The sequence below is a fragment of the Ochotona princeps genome, chromosome 9, assembly GCF_030435755.1.
Source record: "Ochotona princeps isolate mOchPri1 chromosome 9, mOchPri1.hap1, whole genome shotgun sequence".
Lineage (NCBI taxonomy): Eukaryota > Metazoa > Chordata > Mammalia > Lagomorpha > Ochotonidae > Ochotona > Ochotona princeps.
The window spans coordinates 54,817,176-54,832,730 of record NC_080840.1 but is presented as its reverse complement, the minus strand read 5'-3'; positions in this window follow the sequence as shown (position 1 = coordinate 54,832,730).

Here is a 15,555-nt window from a genome sequence, read left to right as displayed (position 1 = left end):
GGTTGGGGAAGTAGATTGCCCTGATGTGAAATTGATAAGCCAACCCTAGACAACATACAAGCAAACATGATAATATGATACAATTTATAGTTCTCGTATTCTGACGGCTTTCAAGGGTCCTTTAATGATGAATTTTGAAAGGGAAAGCTTCAGAAAAGAAACAAATGGTGAGCAATTCTTTGAGGGAAGTGGAGTGTGAAGATAATGGCAACCTCCTGGATTTTCTCCTACATGGAGGTTGTGAGAAGTCAGTGATGGAACACTACTCTGGGAGCAAGCCAGAAAGACTTTGAAGGCCTGGAGTGAAGGCCCCTTATGGAAATGAATAACACATGAAAAATTCCTGAAGTGCGTGAAACAGTCACCTTATTGTGTATGAGTGAGGAATTGGTGATGTGAAACATTTCAAATGTATTTGCCAGGTTTGGAACGTGATTCTTTAAGAGGTCATGATGATTGGCTGGACACCGCCTTCCAGTGCCACTGTTCCCCACCCTCATGGTCCATGGGTTCTTCTCATTTGTCACATTCCACTCAGTGGCTGCTTTCCTCCTAGGTGCTTATGTTCGAGTATTACCCTGTCTAAGGAATCACTCCAAAAGGTGTTTCTGCTATTATAATGAAGGTAGAGTATCTAATGTTATGCATTGTTGTAATTTTACAAACATTAGGGAAATATCTAAGCCTTACCATTCAACATGCTGAGCAAACCAGAGTATCCCAAACAAATTCCACCTGTCAAATGTAGATGACATAAAATTATCACTGATATGACTCAGATGACTACCACCTCATCTCTAGTAAATAGTTGTATAATTCCATCTATTACAAGTGGTCAGAATAGCAGTGTTATGCAATGTAAAGTCGATAGTTACACATTGTATCTTTGTTTCAACATGCTTCATTGAAAACTGATATCAGAAGCACTCAAAATGCTTCACAAGATGATTGCATGTATAACTCATTTTAAAATACTCTGCCAAGTTTCCCCCTTTTGTGAAATATCTATGTCCACAAGTTTTCTCTGCCAGTTGTATCAGCTCACATTTTTCTGTCCTGAACTCATTTTATCATCTGTCACATTCCTATCTTTTTAAAGAATATTTTGAATAATGTTTCCATCTTTATTGAAATAAAACAGCTTTTAACAATTGTAGGAGGGCTGTATTGGTAGGTTATTTAGGAATGTGTGTATTCCTTGGTTAACATACTCATGTTTTTGTGAACGAGAGACGATCCTCACTTTACAGTATCTACTTGCTCACTTGAATCATCTTGTACTCTTAGAAATTCACCGGAGTTCAAAGATGGATAACGGTTCTTAGAACTCCAGGAGGTTGTCATAGGCTATGAGAGAACTCACTGTTATTATCTAACAAGACTTTTGCAATGCTTAAAATGGGCAAAATTACAAGCAATATCAGGGATGTATACTGTACTTGCTGTTATATAAAAGAATACATGCAAAGATTAATACATATATATAAAACATTTGCATACACATACAGAAATCTATCCATGTAGATATATAAGGAAACTTCAAATGATTTGTGGGAAGTGGGATTAAAACATAGAGAATTTAAAATTGAGCTTAATTCAACATAAGCTCTAACAATTTGAAGATGGTTTGGTAAGCAGTGGTCCTTGCTAGTCATTCCAGCACTAAATATTGAGAGTTCTGGGAATTTAACCATATCGAGGTAGTCATTTTTACATTATGATTTTTTAAAATGGGTGTCCTTTGAGGATTCTGTAAGATCCCAAACCAAAAAGAAGTCAGAAAGAATCAAGTTAGAATTATAAGGGCAATGTCTAATGATTTGTATTGAAGTTCTGGAAAAATTGCCCTTGTTTTATGAGAGGAATGACCTGAAGTGTGTGATCGAGGAGAACTTACTAGTGAAGCTTCCTCAGGTGTTTTTCTTTTACATCTTGGGCTGTCACTTGGGCTGTAGCTTAATAATCAGATGTTATTGTTCTCTGGCTCACTGTTGCCCTTCATTATTCCATTTTGGCTTTGACTGGACCCTGTTCACCTTGGTAGCCATTTCGATACTTTGACGTTACGGTATTACAGATAAAGCCGTTTTTCATTTCTGGCTATAAATTTTCCAAGAGGTATTTTGGGATCTTGATCCACTTGTTCCAATTTTTCTTTGAAAGCTCTGCTCTGTGTGCAGTTGAGCTACAACGGCTTTGGCACTCACTGAGCAGAAAATTTGCTCCAGTGGAATTTTCAACCATAACTGTTTAAGTTGAATCAATTGAGATGTCTGAGGTTGGCTATTGTTTCTGTTGTTAATTACTTGTCCTCTTCAATTAGAGCATGAACCACATTAATTTCTTTGCTTCTAAGTTGATATGAATGGTCTGCCTCTGCAGGCTTCATCTTCAACATTGTCTGGTCCTTTCTTAAAAATGAATTATTCATTCAAAACCTCTGATTGTTTGGGGGTATTGTCTCCATAAACTTCTTATAAAGCATCCATGTGCTTAGCTGTCTTTTATAATGGGAAAATGTATCTCAATTTTTGTTTGAAGTTCTTACTTCCACAGAGCTAAGAACTCAAATATGACACTCGTGTAAGTTGCACAAGTGATAGCAGGATTTACTTGAAGTAAGATGCTGAATACACACTCTCTTTAAACAACTCAACACTGGAAGACACCTGCCATGAGCAGATCAGAGAGTTATCTACCAAAATAGGACATGGGAGGAGGTTAGAGCAGGGCCAACCAAAAGAGTCGGTAGCCAAAAAAAAAAAAGGAAAGGGTTACTCTCATGTAAATCAGTCTCCTTCGTGGGTTATGGGTGATCCCCTAACGGAACATTCAGTTTAAGTAGAACTTAATCTGTGTGGGAGTTTTGGAAGGGTTCACGGTGATTAGCTGTATTGCTTAACTTCCATGTGGTCAAATGGTGTCTCCTCTTTCCTGATCCTGGGTGAGGCACAGTGCATAATTGAAAAGTTGGCAAATTTGATTGACATATAAGAGCTAGAATTACAGTACAGGGTGGGGTAAAAAACAGACAACACCAAATACCATGCTACTGCTCTATTCCTAATTAATCTGACCCAATATTTTATTTGCCCAAGTTGCATCATTAATTTGATGTTGCTTCTGGATGAAAGTGCTTCTGAAGCTGGTGTCTTACCCTTCTCCATGTCTGAAGCCAGATCCCATCCACACACATCGACAACCAAATCAGCAATTTACTTTGGTGCATAAGAAAGTTGAATTCTATTTATCAAGAAGTAGAACTATAATAAAAAATGCAAATGTAGATTTATCTACAACAGATATTTTGTTATTTATCTGTCAATAATCCTGAAATATTTACTTAAAACTTGCATTCTTCTACTATTTTTTATTCCTTCTTCAGCAACTTTTGTAACTTCGATAAACTTTTACTTCTACTTTTTGTTCTGTGGGCTTTCTTAGGAATATTCTGAGTTTTTATTGATTGCATATGGTTTTTACTTCAACACACTCAATCTCTTCTCCAAATGCCATTTCCATCTCTTAAATTCTGCCAATTGTAGTTTTATTGTATGGCAGTCAGCATTTTTGTATTCAGTTTTACAACCATAAGCAAATCTCCTATGTGTTTCATGTAAACAGTAATACTAAAAACTGGAAATCAGTAGTTGTTACACTATCATGCACACTATGCATTTTGCTCCACTTTGTAAAGTATTTTTCTAAACCTTAAAAGAGAAACAAAAACAAATAGTGAAGGAGAAAGAAAAACTTGACTGACCAGTTTGAGATTAGGTCAAGTTTGTTTTATAATGAGGCTTAGAAGGACAGTCATTACAATATTCTCAAAATCCATGTCATTCCTTTGCAGCTTATAAAAAGAGCTATTCCCATTGTTTGTCCATCTCTCTCTCTCTTTTTAAAAGATTTATTTATTGTTTTGGAAAGGCAGATATACAGAGAGGAGGAGAGACAGAGAAGAAATCATCCATCTGATGATTCACTCCCTAGGCAGCCACAGCAATCAGAGCTGAGCTGATTCAAAGCCAGGAGCCAGGAGCCTCTTCCGGGTTTCGCACACAGATGCAGGGTCCCAAGGCTTTGAGCCGTCCTCGACTGCTTTCCCAGGCCACAAGCAGGAATCTGGATGGGAAGCAGGACAGCCGCGATTAGAATCGGTACCATATGGGATCCCTGTGGGCAAGATGCGGACTTTAGCCACTAGGATACCGTGCCGGGCCCATGCTTGTCCATTTCTAAACACTAGAGTTGGATGCAATGATACTCAAGGAAAGGAGGGCATTTCAAAATTGCAAACTTATTACTTTAAAAAACTGGAATATTTAATTTCCTAACTATGTTTATTTTTCTGAAAATAAGTTTTTATGCTTCTCACTTAGACAATACATGAGGAGACTTGCTATAGGTAAGGGAAATTGAAAGGCATTACAAAAACTGGATTTCTGATCACTGTTGCAGACTTGAAAAATGCCTGGAGCTCACCTGTGGCTGTGTTTGCCTCTGGTCAGTCACCAGGGAACAGGAGGTAACTTGCTGAGGGTCGGTAGGAGAAGAAAGGTGGAACTTCACACTCTCATGAGAGAAAACCTTTGGGGCATGCCTTGTGGCACAGTGACTTTGGTCCCTGCTTACAATGCTGGCATCGTGTATGGGTGCCAACTTGAATCCTGGTTGCTCCACTTATGATCCATCTCCCTACAAATGCAACTGAAAAAGCAACAGAGGATGGTCCAAGAACTTGGGTTTCTTCCATTTACACGACATACTGGGATCAAACTCCTGGCTCCTAAATTTTCCTGACCCAGTTAAGACCATGGCAGGGCTTTGGTAGTGAACCAGAAGAGGACAGATGTCTCCCTCTCTTTCTCTTTCCAACCCCAACCTCTCTCTCTCTTTTTCTGTGTGTCTTAATACCTCTGCCTTTAAAATAAAGAAACTGAGAAATTGATACTACTATATGACCATGTGGCACTGAAGAAATTACAATAAAATCTATTCAACAAGAAGGTTTTCAACATTCTTTTTCATCACTCTCATGATGCATTGGTATTTTGTAGCTTGTTTGTTAACTTGAGGTTGATGACAATTTACTCTTTTTCTCCCGATTGTGGACTGTGTACACTGGCTGTGTATTTAAGGGAGTGTATAAGAGAAGTGTAGCAGAGACTGATACATTCAGATGTGGAGACCAACTGCACTCTGTCTCTATGTATCCAGGCCAAAGATGGACTCCCAGGGAAACAGTTGAAAATATCCTAACGTTAGAATGCTGGGCTCTACAACATTGTCCATGCACACAATGTCAGGAAATACCTCAATAACAGTATGGTGAACTTATGTCTGTTCATGCAGGACTACCCATTATAATATTAGAGGGGAAATCAATGGAAAGAAGGGGATTTGGGGAGGGTGACAAGAAATCCCAGAACCTATGGAACTGTATCATAAAGCAATAATAAAAAAAAAGAGACAGAAAAAACAACTTTTGGTATCTGAATAAGCTTGCTATCTTTTTTAAAGATTTATTTTATTTGGGAGGCAAATTTACGGAGAGGAGAGATAAAGATCTGTCCTACTTCTTTCTCAGGCCACAAGCAGGGAGCTGGATGGGAAGTGAAGAGGTTTGGACATGAACCGGTATCCATGTGGGATCCTAAACGCACACAAGGCAAGGATTTAGCCACCTAGCCATTGTGCTGGGCTGAATTTATTATCTCTTAAAGTCATTTTACCATTTCTACTTGTTTAGAAAGAGTAAAGTAGTGTATAAAAAAGACTATTATTCCCCCCCCCCCCAATTGCTTTTGCCCTACGGATTTGAATTAGTAGCCCTGAATACCATCAGGTTCATTCACATCCATTTCTAAGGAAAACTGATCATGTAATTTCCCAACCTAATCACAACCGAATAGACTAAGGCTGGATGCCAAAAGCTATTGTAGCTGGAACCTTGGATGCAAACCAAGTAGATAACTTGTCAGAAACGGCCTCAATATGGGAGCAGATTTTGGAAAGCTCATAGCATTTGTTATTATTGTTTTCCATGATAAGTTTTGTAGTTTTTTGGCTTTCCACCATCCCTGCTTTTCCTCCCTTTCCTTCTCTCCCGTTCTGCCTTCCTTGCTTTTCCCTTGTGCTTCTTAGTAATATAGTCCTTCAGCTATCATCATGATTTCAACATTCTGCTGTTTACCTGTTATGACATTGAAGGTATATGCAATGATAGAAAATCTGGTATCTTGTTGCCAAGGTATGTTTAATACTTCCATTAGGGAATGATCCTTCTTTTATTGAGCAGTAGAGAATAATACTTCAGTTCTTTATTTCCTGGTAGTCCCATCTTCATTACTTCACTTGTTTATGAGAATGTAAGTAAATAGTTGTTTACCACACATTTTTTGTTTTATATTTTGCATGAATGTTACCATATATCACAGAGAGCATACAATATTTGTCCTTTTGGGATTGGCTTATTTCACTGAGCATAATGGTTTCCAATGAGGGCAATTGCTGCAAATTGCAGAATTTCATTATTTTCAATGGCTGCGTAGTATCCCGTGAAGATTTACCATGGTTTCTTTATCCATTCCTCTTTCAATTGCCATCTAAATTGTTTCCTTGTCTTTGCTTTTTGGGTTGTGCTGCTGTAAATATAGGATGCGATTTATTTCTTGTATATAGGTTTCATTTCTGTTGTATATACTTGCAGAAGTGGGATTGCTCAGTTATATGGTAGAGCAATTATCAGTTATCTGAGCACTCTTTAAATTGAATTTTATATGGTGGCAGAAGTCTACAATCCTAGCAGGAGTGGAATGGGGTACCATTTGCACAGCATCTTTTTCAACATGTGTTACTAGAATATTTCTGTATCTAGACCATTCTCACCAGAGTTAAGTGAAACCTCGATGTGTTTCTTATTTGTATTTGCCTTATTGCTAGAGAACCTGAGAATTTTTAAAGTATGTCCTTAGCCATTTGAATTTGGCCTTTTGAAAAATGCTCATTTCCTTTGCCCATTTCTTAACTGGTTTGTTTATTTTACTGTTGTTGTGTTCTTTGTAAATCCTGGATATCAGTCACCTATTGGTTGTGTAGTGTGAAAAGATTTTCTCCTAATTGCTTCTTCTCTTTGTTGACAGATTCTTTTGCTTCTTAGTTTGATGTAGTCCCTTCGGTTTGTTTTGCTTTGACTGCCTGTGCTTTTGGTGACTGTTTAAGGAAGTCTTCGCCTGTTTCTATGGATTGTAGAGTGTTTCTTGTATTTTCTTCTAATAATTTGATGGTCTTTTCTGGGAGCAGATTTAGGTCCTTTATCCATTTAGATTTAATATTTGAATATGGTGAATGGTGTGTGTGTGTGGGGGGGGAGGATCTTCTTTCTTACTTTTAAATGAGGCTATCCAGTTGTCCCAAAGACATTTGTTGAAGAGACCAACCTTTTTCTCTGGGTTATTTTCGATTATCTTGTCAAAGATTCATTGGCTGTACATGTGTGGTCACACCTCTGGGATTTCTATTTCTTCCATTGATCCTCCTGTCAGTTTCTGTAACATAACCAGACTGTTTTGATTTCCTCTGCTGTGTACTATGTCTTGAGATCTGGAATTGTGACTCCCTCAGATTTATCTTTATTCTTCAAGATAGCTTTGATGATTCGTGGTCTCTTACATTTTCAGATAAAATTTTTTTTAAAAAGATTTATTTATTTTTATGGGAAAGACAGATATACAGAGAGAAGGAGAGACAGAGAGGAAGATCTTCCATCCGATGTTTCACTCCACAGGTGACCAGAACAGCCGGTACTATGCCGATCCAAAGCCAGGAGCCAGGAACTTCTTCCGGGTTTCCCAAGTGGGTGCAGGGTCCCAAGGCTTTGGGCCATCCTCCACTGCTTTCCCAGGCCACCAGCAGGGAAAAGGTTTGACAAGATAGTAGAGTACAAAATAAATGAGTTTAAATGAATGATACACAATTAAATAATTTAAATTAATAATGCACAAATCCCAGGGCTGAGAATGAACTGGTAAGAACAGTCCCTTTTAAAGTAGCAGAGTAGAATTCTAAATACCTTGGAACAAACCTAACCATTGACTTTAAAGACCTCAAAGAAGAAAAACATAAAACATTTAAAAATTAAATAGAAGAAGATATAAGAAGTTGGAGAAATCTACCATGTTTCTGCATTGATTAAATCAACATCATCAAAATGTCCATATTTATTATCAAAGCAATATATCAATTCAATGTGATCCCAATCAAATTCCCAGCAACATTCTTCGTAGAGCTCATGGTCTTTGTAAGAATACCTGGAAAATCATTCTCAGGAAAAATAAATATAGCAGCAACAGGGAACATTGCCAAGGGTATATCTCAGATAGAGTCAATGTGAGACACCACTGCTTGTGCTACTGGACTCCAGGTCACACTGCACCCTTTGTGCATGGTCTGTGACTGGCACTGCAGGATTCATGTCACCTCTTTCTGATTGGAGTTTCAGGGGAGAATATCCAATTTTCAGAACCTAAGTCATATGTCTGTTCTTTAAGTTACGTAAAAAATACAAGGAACTTTTGTTTCCCATGGCTGCTACCAAAAACATACACAATAGAAAGTCTAAGTAAATAGGAACAAGGTTCTGTTACAAGGCAGTCAAACTTGGCAAAACCCTCTGTGGTACTTGCCCTCCAGTCTAACTTGAGGCTGGCCAGGAGCCCAAATAGTAATCCAGAATGAATCTTAGCAGGGATAGCAATTACAATGGAGAGCAATCAATTTTTCTCTTATTAACTTGAAATTTAATTCAGAAAGTGTCCACAGTTTATTTGGGGTTCTATAAGCAGGAAAGTACACAGAGAGCAGCCAATTAGCAAAGCCCGCTGGACAGAAGAAGGTGTGCTTATGCAGACATGGGTATCACTTCAGAGAAAAGTTAGTATAGCATGACGAGAAAGAATTCCCTGAAACATAGCAAGCACACACGGGAAGAGGAAGTATTGAAGACCTTACATAGAAGAGATGCAAGGCAATCTGGTTCCTAGAGTTGTTTGTACCACGAATGACCTTTCTACTCGTCATGTATGGAACATGAAGATTTCTCTCCCTTGATTTCTATGTTTTCTTAAAATGTTTTGTTTTAATTAGGTTGAAAACTGAACTCCTATAACAAATATACCAAAACGTAGAACTTCTGACAGAAAATAGATGTTGATGTTTAGCGTATGTAAGTGAAAGGAAGACATATGGGCCTTACTCCAGAGCTTAGAGCCATTTTCATGAATTTTAGTAATTTCTCATTCTAAGCAGGGAAATCAAAAAAGGAAGAATGAATTCCAGCCAAGCATTTTATATAAAAGAGCTAGAAGGGCTTCCTATCAATTCTGCTCACAGCTCAATTGTGATAATAACTCCATCCTGTAACCACATATACTTACCATAGAGACTGGGAAACAGATGCTGGGAAATATTGTCTCTCCTTGGGTAGTTGGGAAGCTAAGAAGATGAAGATAGGAAACATGAAATAGGGAAAGAAATGCTGAGATGTTGAACACGTCCCATTCTTAAAGGGTTCTACTGTTATGGGAAAACCAGATTTAATTCATAAATATTCTTGAGAAGAAACAAAAAAAAGTTTTTTATACATAGGTAAATCAAACTCAAAGTAAAAAAAATATTCCTATGTGATAATATACTTATCTTATTACCCTCTTTTTCAAGTCTTGCATGAATGTTTAGTCCCTATGTTAAGATTTTAAACAACGTAACTGTGAAGGCTACCATGACATAAGACCCTGATCTCCATGTAAGGCCCACATATCCATCCTGTAGGTTCCGGGGTTATTAACTTTGAAGGTCATAGTCACATTCTGCACTGGAAATTGCCCTAATTTACAAGGAATTGCCTTTCCTGAGTTCCTCTCTTCCCCTCCCCACAAAGGTCCTGCCCAGTGATTCACATGAGAGAACGTCTAGTGATCTTGTCAAGTCCAGAACATTCTGTAGGATTGATGGCCAAACACTTGAGCTACCACCCCAATGTAATTTCACTGTTCTGATTACTAGTTTCCACACCTTAATGACATGACTCCTGAGAGCACAAAGAAAGCTTTGTGCACAAATTCGTGTATGAGTCTGTCTTGAAGGAGCCCAGAAGAAGGTGTGGTAGGAAATATTTTTATGAGAATCTCATCAGTAATGAAAGAACTACAGGAAAGTTAAAATATCATTATTATAATTTAGTTAGAGTTTTAAAGATATGTTTAAAACCCTGATTTAGATTGAAATTCTATTCAAAGACAAGTATTAAAGAGCGACTGAGATTGTCTGATTTTACGTTTGCAATATTCAAATATCTAGCTGTCACAAACATTGGAGTGCTTAGTTTCAAACATGCTAGCAAATATTCTTTTTTTTTTTCAATTGGAAAGTCAGATACACAGAGAGGAAGAGAGACAGAGAGGAATATCTTCCGTCCGATGTTTCACTCCCCAAGTGGCTTTAATGGCCAGAACTGAGTCTATCCAAAGCCAGGAGCCAGGAACTTCTTTCAGGTTTCCCATGTGGGTGCAGGGTCCCAAGGTTCTGGGCCATCATCTACGGCTTTCCCAGACTACAAGTAAGGAGCTGGATGGGAAGCAGGGCTGCCAGGATTAGAACCGATGCCCATATGGAATCCTGGGTGATGCAAGGTGAGGACTTTTAGCCGCTAGGCTGCTGCACTGGGCCCTCTAACATAAATTCTTAATACAGCACAGAGTTCTTCCTACTCCATGAAAGAAATTACCAACAAAGGGAAATGTGCTAATTCCACAAAGAAAGGCTAACCTTGTTTTCATCAAGTGTGTCAACAAAATGCCCCCAAAATTTCTTTATGCTTCTGTAAGGTTGAATGGCAATGAAGACATTTAAAAAAAAGTTAAAAATAGTCACTTGAAAAAAATTATTTTCCCTTTTAATTTCATAATGTGTTTATCACAATGAGTTTTGTATTGTGTTAAATCAGCAGATATCTGAAGTTTTTTTTCTTGACCATCTATGACAATCAACAATGAATGAAATTTGTTGGAAGCTACTTATAGTTAAAATGAAGATCTCATCTGTGAGGATCTCATCAGTTTATTTTAAAATGTATCTTGAAAAGATAATTTTACCTTGAACCATATTCTGTACTTCATAATTTTCAGTTTCCTATATTATGCTTTTTTTTTTTAAAGATTTATTCATTTTATTACAGCCAGATATATACAGAGGAGAGACAGAGAGGAAGATCTTCCGTCCGATGATTCACTCCCCAAGTGACCACAACGGGCCGATGCACGCCGATCCGAAGCCGGGAACCTAGAACCTCTTCCAGGTCTCCCACGCGGGTGCAGTGTCCCAATGCATTGGGCCGTCCTCGACTGCTTTCCCAGGCCACAAGCAGGGAGCTGGATGGGAAGTGGAGCTGCCAGGATTAGAACCGGCGCCCATATGGGATCCCGGGGCTTTCAAGGCGAGGACTTTAGCCGCTAGGCCACGCCGCCGGGCCCTATATTATGCTTTTTAAAAGAAATGGAACTCAGGTCTTTTATTTCTTCTTTGTATGTTCGTAAGTTACCTCAGAAGAAAGTCAGTCTTTGGCACTGCAATTCGCTTTCTGTTCATCACACGCTCAATACTATTTACGCTCAAGCAAATGCTAGTATATTTAGCTAATGAAGATGTTTAGTATATTTAGCTAACAAACTTTGCCAATATAGGGAGAAAATTATTCCAAATAATGAATAGGAAATGTGGCTAAATAGTTGTTATTAGTGATTAATGCTGAATTCTAGTAGGCTTAGAATGATGTGGTCGTGAAGTACATTACAAACCATCACAATCCTGGGATGAATAAATGAACACATCTGGGTCGTTTCTTTAAATCAATCCAAGTTGTTGCTTTGGTTTTAGTATGAAGAATAACACCAAAGAAGGAAACTATAAAATTTAAATAAATCTAAGCATTTTCTCAAGTAACAATCATGTAGTTACAAGTTGTTGAATATTTTGATTCTACACATGACATTGTGGAGTTTATTTAGAAGTTTTACTTGGTTCCTGTTTTGTCATATTGATGATGTTTCTTCTATTTTTTCTTTAAAATATTTAATTTATAAGTGAAAGGCAGAGAGAGAGAGAGAGAGAGAGAGAGAGAGAGAGAGAGAGAGAAATTATCCAATTACTCATCCTCTTGTTCACTCCACAAATGGCTTGAGCAGTTGGGTTGGGTCAGACTGAACATTCCTACCATATATCCCACATTGGGACAGGAGGCCAGAAACTCAGAGCATCTTCTGTTGCTTTCTTAGGTATATTAACAGAGAGTTAGATGAAGAAGAGGCAAAGACAGGACTTGAACTGGAGCTCTGATATGGGATGGTTGATATAGGTGTTATACCAAAATGTGGGTCCAAGATACATTTTTTTAAGATTTATTTATTTTATTGGAAAGTCAGATATACAGAGAGGAGGAGAGACAGAGAGGAGGATCTTCCGTCCGATGATTCACTCCCCAAGTGGCCTCAATAGCCAGTGCTGCACCAATCTGAAGCCAAGAACCAGGAACCTCTTGTTCGGGTCTCCCACATGGGTGCAGGATCCCAAGGCCCTGGGCCGTCCTTGACTGCTTTCCCAGGCCACAAGCAGGGAGTTGGATGGGAAGTGGAGCTGCCGGGATTAGAACTGGCGTCCATACGGGATCCCGGTGTGTTCAAGGCAAGAACTTTAACCATTACACTATCACGCCGGGGCCCAAGATGCTTTCATTTTAATGCATGTGGTTAATTTCACACATCTGGATATATTTATTTCTACCTTCCTTTTTCTTTTCCTTCCTTCTTTCCTCAGTCTGTCGGTCTTTCTTTCTTTCTTTCTTTCTTTTCTTTCTTTCTCTCTCTTTCTTCTTTTTCCCTCCCTCCCTCCTTCCTTCCTTCCCTCCTTCCTTTCCTCCTCTCCCTTCCCCTCTTTTCTTCTCTCCCCTGCTCTCCTCTCTTCTCTCCTGTCCTCTTCTTTCTCAATGGGCTCTAATGAGTCTTTGAATCAAAGCCTGATCAGAAATGATTAAAAACATATGGGGGCAATAATGTTGTTGATGTTGTTCTACATACAAAATACAGTAGTCATGAGAAACAGGACAAATACATTGCGATAGGCAGTATACCTGTTACTTTCAGTAAGAATAAAGCTTGATTCTTCAAAACCTATCCTAGGCCCTTCCTTAGACCCGGATAAAGTTGTAACCAGTCACTGAAGATAGATCATGTGAGTTTTTGGTCTCTGCTTTTTATTTGTTACTCTCTGTCTACCTTTTTGCTGATATCTGGCTTTTATCTCAAAATTAGTTGTCTTGAATTTGTAACTTTTCTGTCTTATCAACATGTATTAAAATTTATTTCTTTTAAATTTAATTCTGGCTTAATCTTAGAGCATTATTCTTCCTCCAAAACAATTACAACTGTTTTAAATTATCTAGGTCTAACCACACTCCACACACACCCAGTAAGGTGAAATACTGATTTTATCAAAAGACTCTTGGACTGGCATTTCGTGGAGAGATAAATGTTGTGGCTTGTGATATCCACATCCGATATCAGAGTGCCTGGTTAGCCCCTTAGTTCCTCTGCTTTTGATGTGGCTTTCTTCAAATGCACACCTTTTGAAGCAGCAGGTCCCTGCGACCCACCTGGAAGAGCCAGATTGAGTGATCATTTCTGGCTATAACACTGGCCCAATCCTGGTGATACTGGGCTTTTGGAAGTGGAACCTGAAGATTGAAGATTGTTCTGTCTGTTTTTCTCTTTTTGTCTCTTTGCCTTTCAAATAACATAAAAATAAAATACAGATATTATTGATCTCAGAATCAAGGATTGTGGACTTTATGATGGATTCTTCCCTTGGTCAACTCAGCATCTGTTAGATAAGCTACAGATCTGAAGTTGACAATGTCTTAAGTCTTCAATAGGTTGGATACCAGTTGGTGGTGAACATGTGAGAAGCTACTATCACTGTGAGTATCTAAACTTAAAGAAATTTTGGTTTTTCACCAGCTGTATGTTTCAGGAGTCTGTAAACTGGCTCAGGTTATGGTGGACTATGGACTATTGGCAAACTTTCCTATTCAGCATCATTCTGAAACTTTTCCTGACTTATGTAGATATTTACTGTAGGGAGCTGTGCCTGAAGAGTGAAGAAATGACAAGTATCACTATCTTCAAGTTTATACCCATAGAAATTAGGTACCACCATGTATACTCATTGCCCATGCTCTGTGCTGACATTTGACCTGGTATAAGGGTAACATTAATTTAATTAATTTTCTTTGCTATGTATTAAGTAGATGTTGTGATATTCTGTTAGTAAAATCCAACTTTTTCTGTAGAATAATTTGTAATGGACAGAAATCCAATGAAAACTTTTGAATAGGTGTCTCTAAAACCAAGCAGGAAGTACTGATCTTATAAAAGGATTAGAGATCTGTAATTAATCTTAGCCACATCAGTGAGTTCGTGAAAAAGTTGAGTTAGTGAAAAAGCATGACATCATGTCCGGCCTTAGACTCCTTGTCTGCTGTTTCGCTGTGTGTTCTTGGAAACATCACTTCCCATCTATTAATTTTGTGAGAAAGTTGCATTAAATCAATCTCATAAATGCACTGAGGGGATCGAGCATTCCCAAGGTCTGGACTAGAGCCTGTTTCTACTTGCTCACATATGCCTTGTTGCCTCACAATTAAAGAGGACATTCCTGATGACTTACTATCTGTGCACATTGCAAAAGAACAGTCTAGGGAAAGTGCTTCCTTCTTGACAAATATCACATTTACATACTTTTTTATGGGATAGATTCTAGGGATCTTGCTGAAGAATTTCTGGCAGTTTTCTTTTGACATAAATTGTTTCAGAATGTTGCTCACTGTCTTCAAAATTTTCTACTTCTGTCTCTGAGTACTATGGTCATTTTCAGCCTGGGTAGATATGGATATTCTCATTCTGATGTGATTTGTACAAATGCATTGGAGTGATTGCCTTTGTCACTAATTGCTGATGCTTGCTTGAGAAAAGCAGAGGAGACACATCTGAGTCTCCTACTAGTTCCAGATTCAAGCATCTGGTGACTCAAGTCAACTTCACTTTTCAATTCCACCTGCTATTCTTTTTTTTTTTAAGATTTATTTTATTTTCATAGGAAAGGCGGAAATACAGAGAGGAGAGACAGAGAGGAATATCTTCCATCTGATGATTTACTCCCCAAGTGGCCGCAACGGCTGGAGCTGAGCCATACCGAAGCCTGGAGCCTCTTCCGGGTCTACCACGCGGGTGCAGGGTCCCAAAGCTTTGGGCCATCTTGCTTTGCCAGGCCACAAGCAGGGAGCTGGATGGGAACCGGGGCTGCTGGGGTTAGAACCGGCGCCCATATGGGATCCCGGCGTGTTCAAGACGAGGACCTTAACCACTACGCCATCGTGCCAGGCCCTCCACCTGCTATTCTTATGTAGACCTACTCACAGACACTGTGGAGTTGAAATTCATGTCT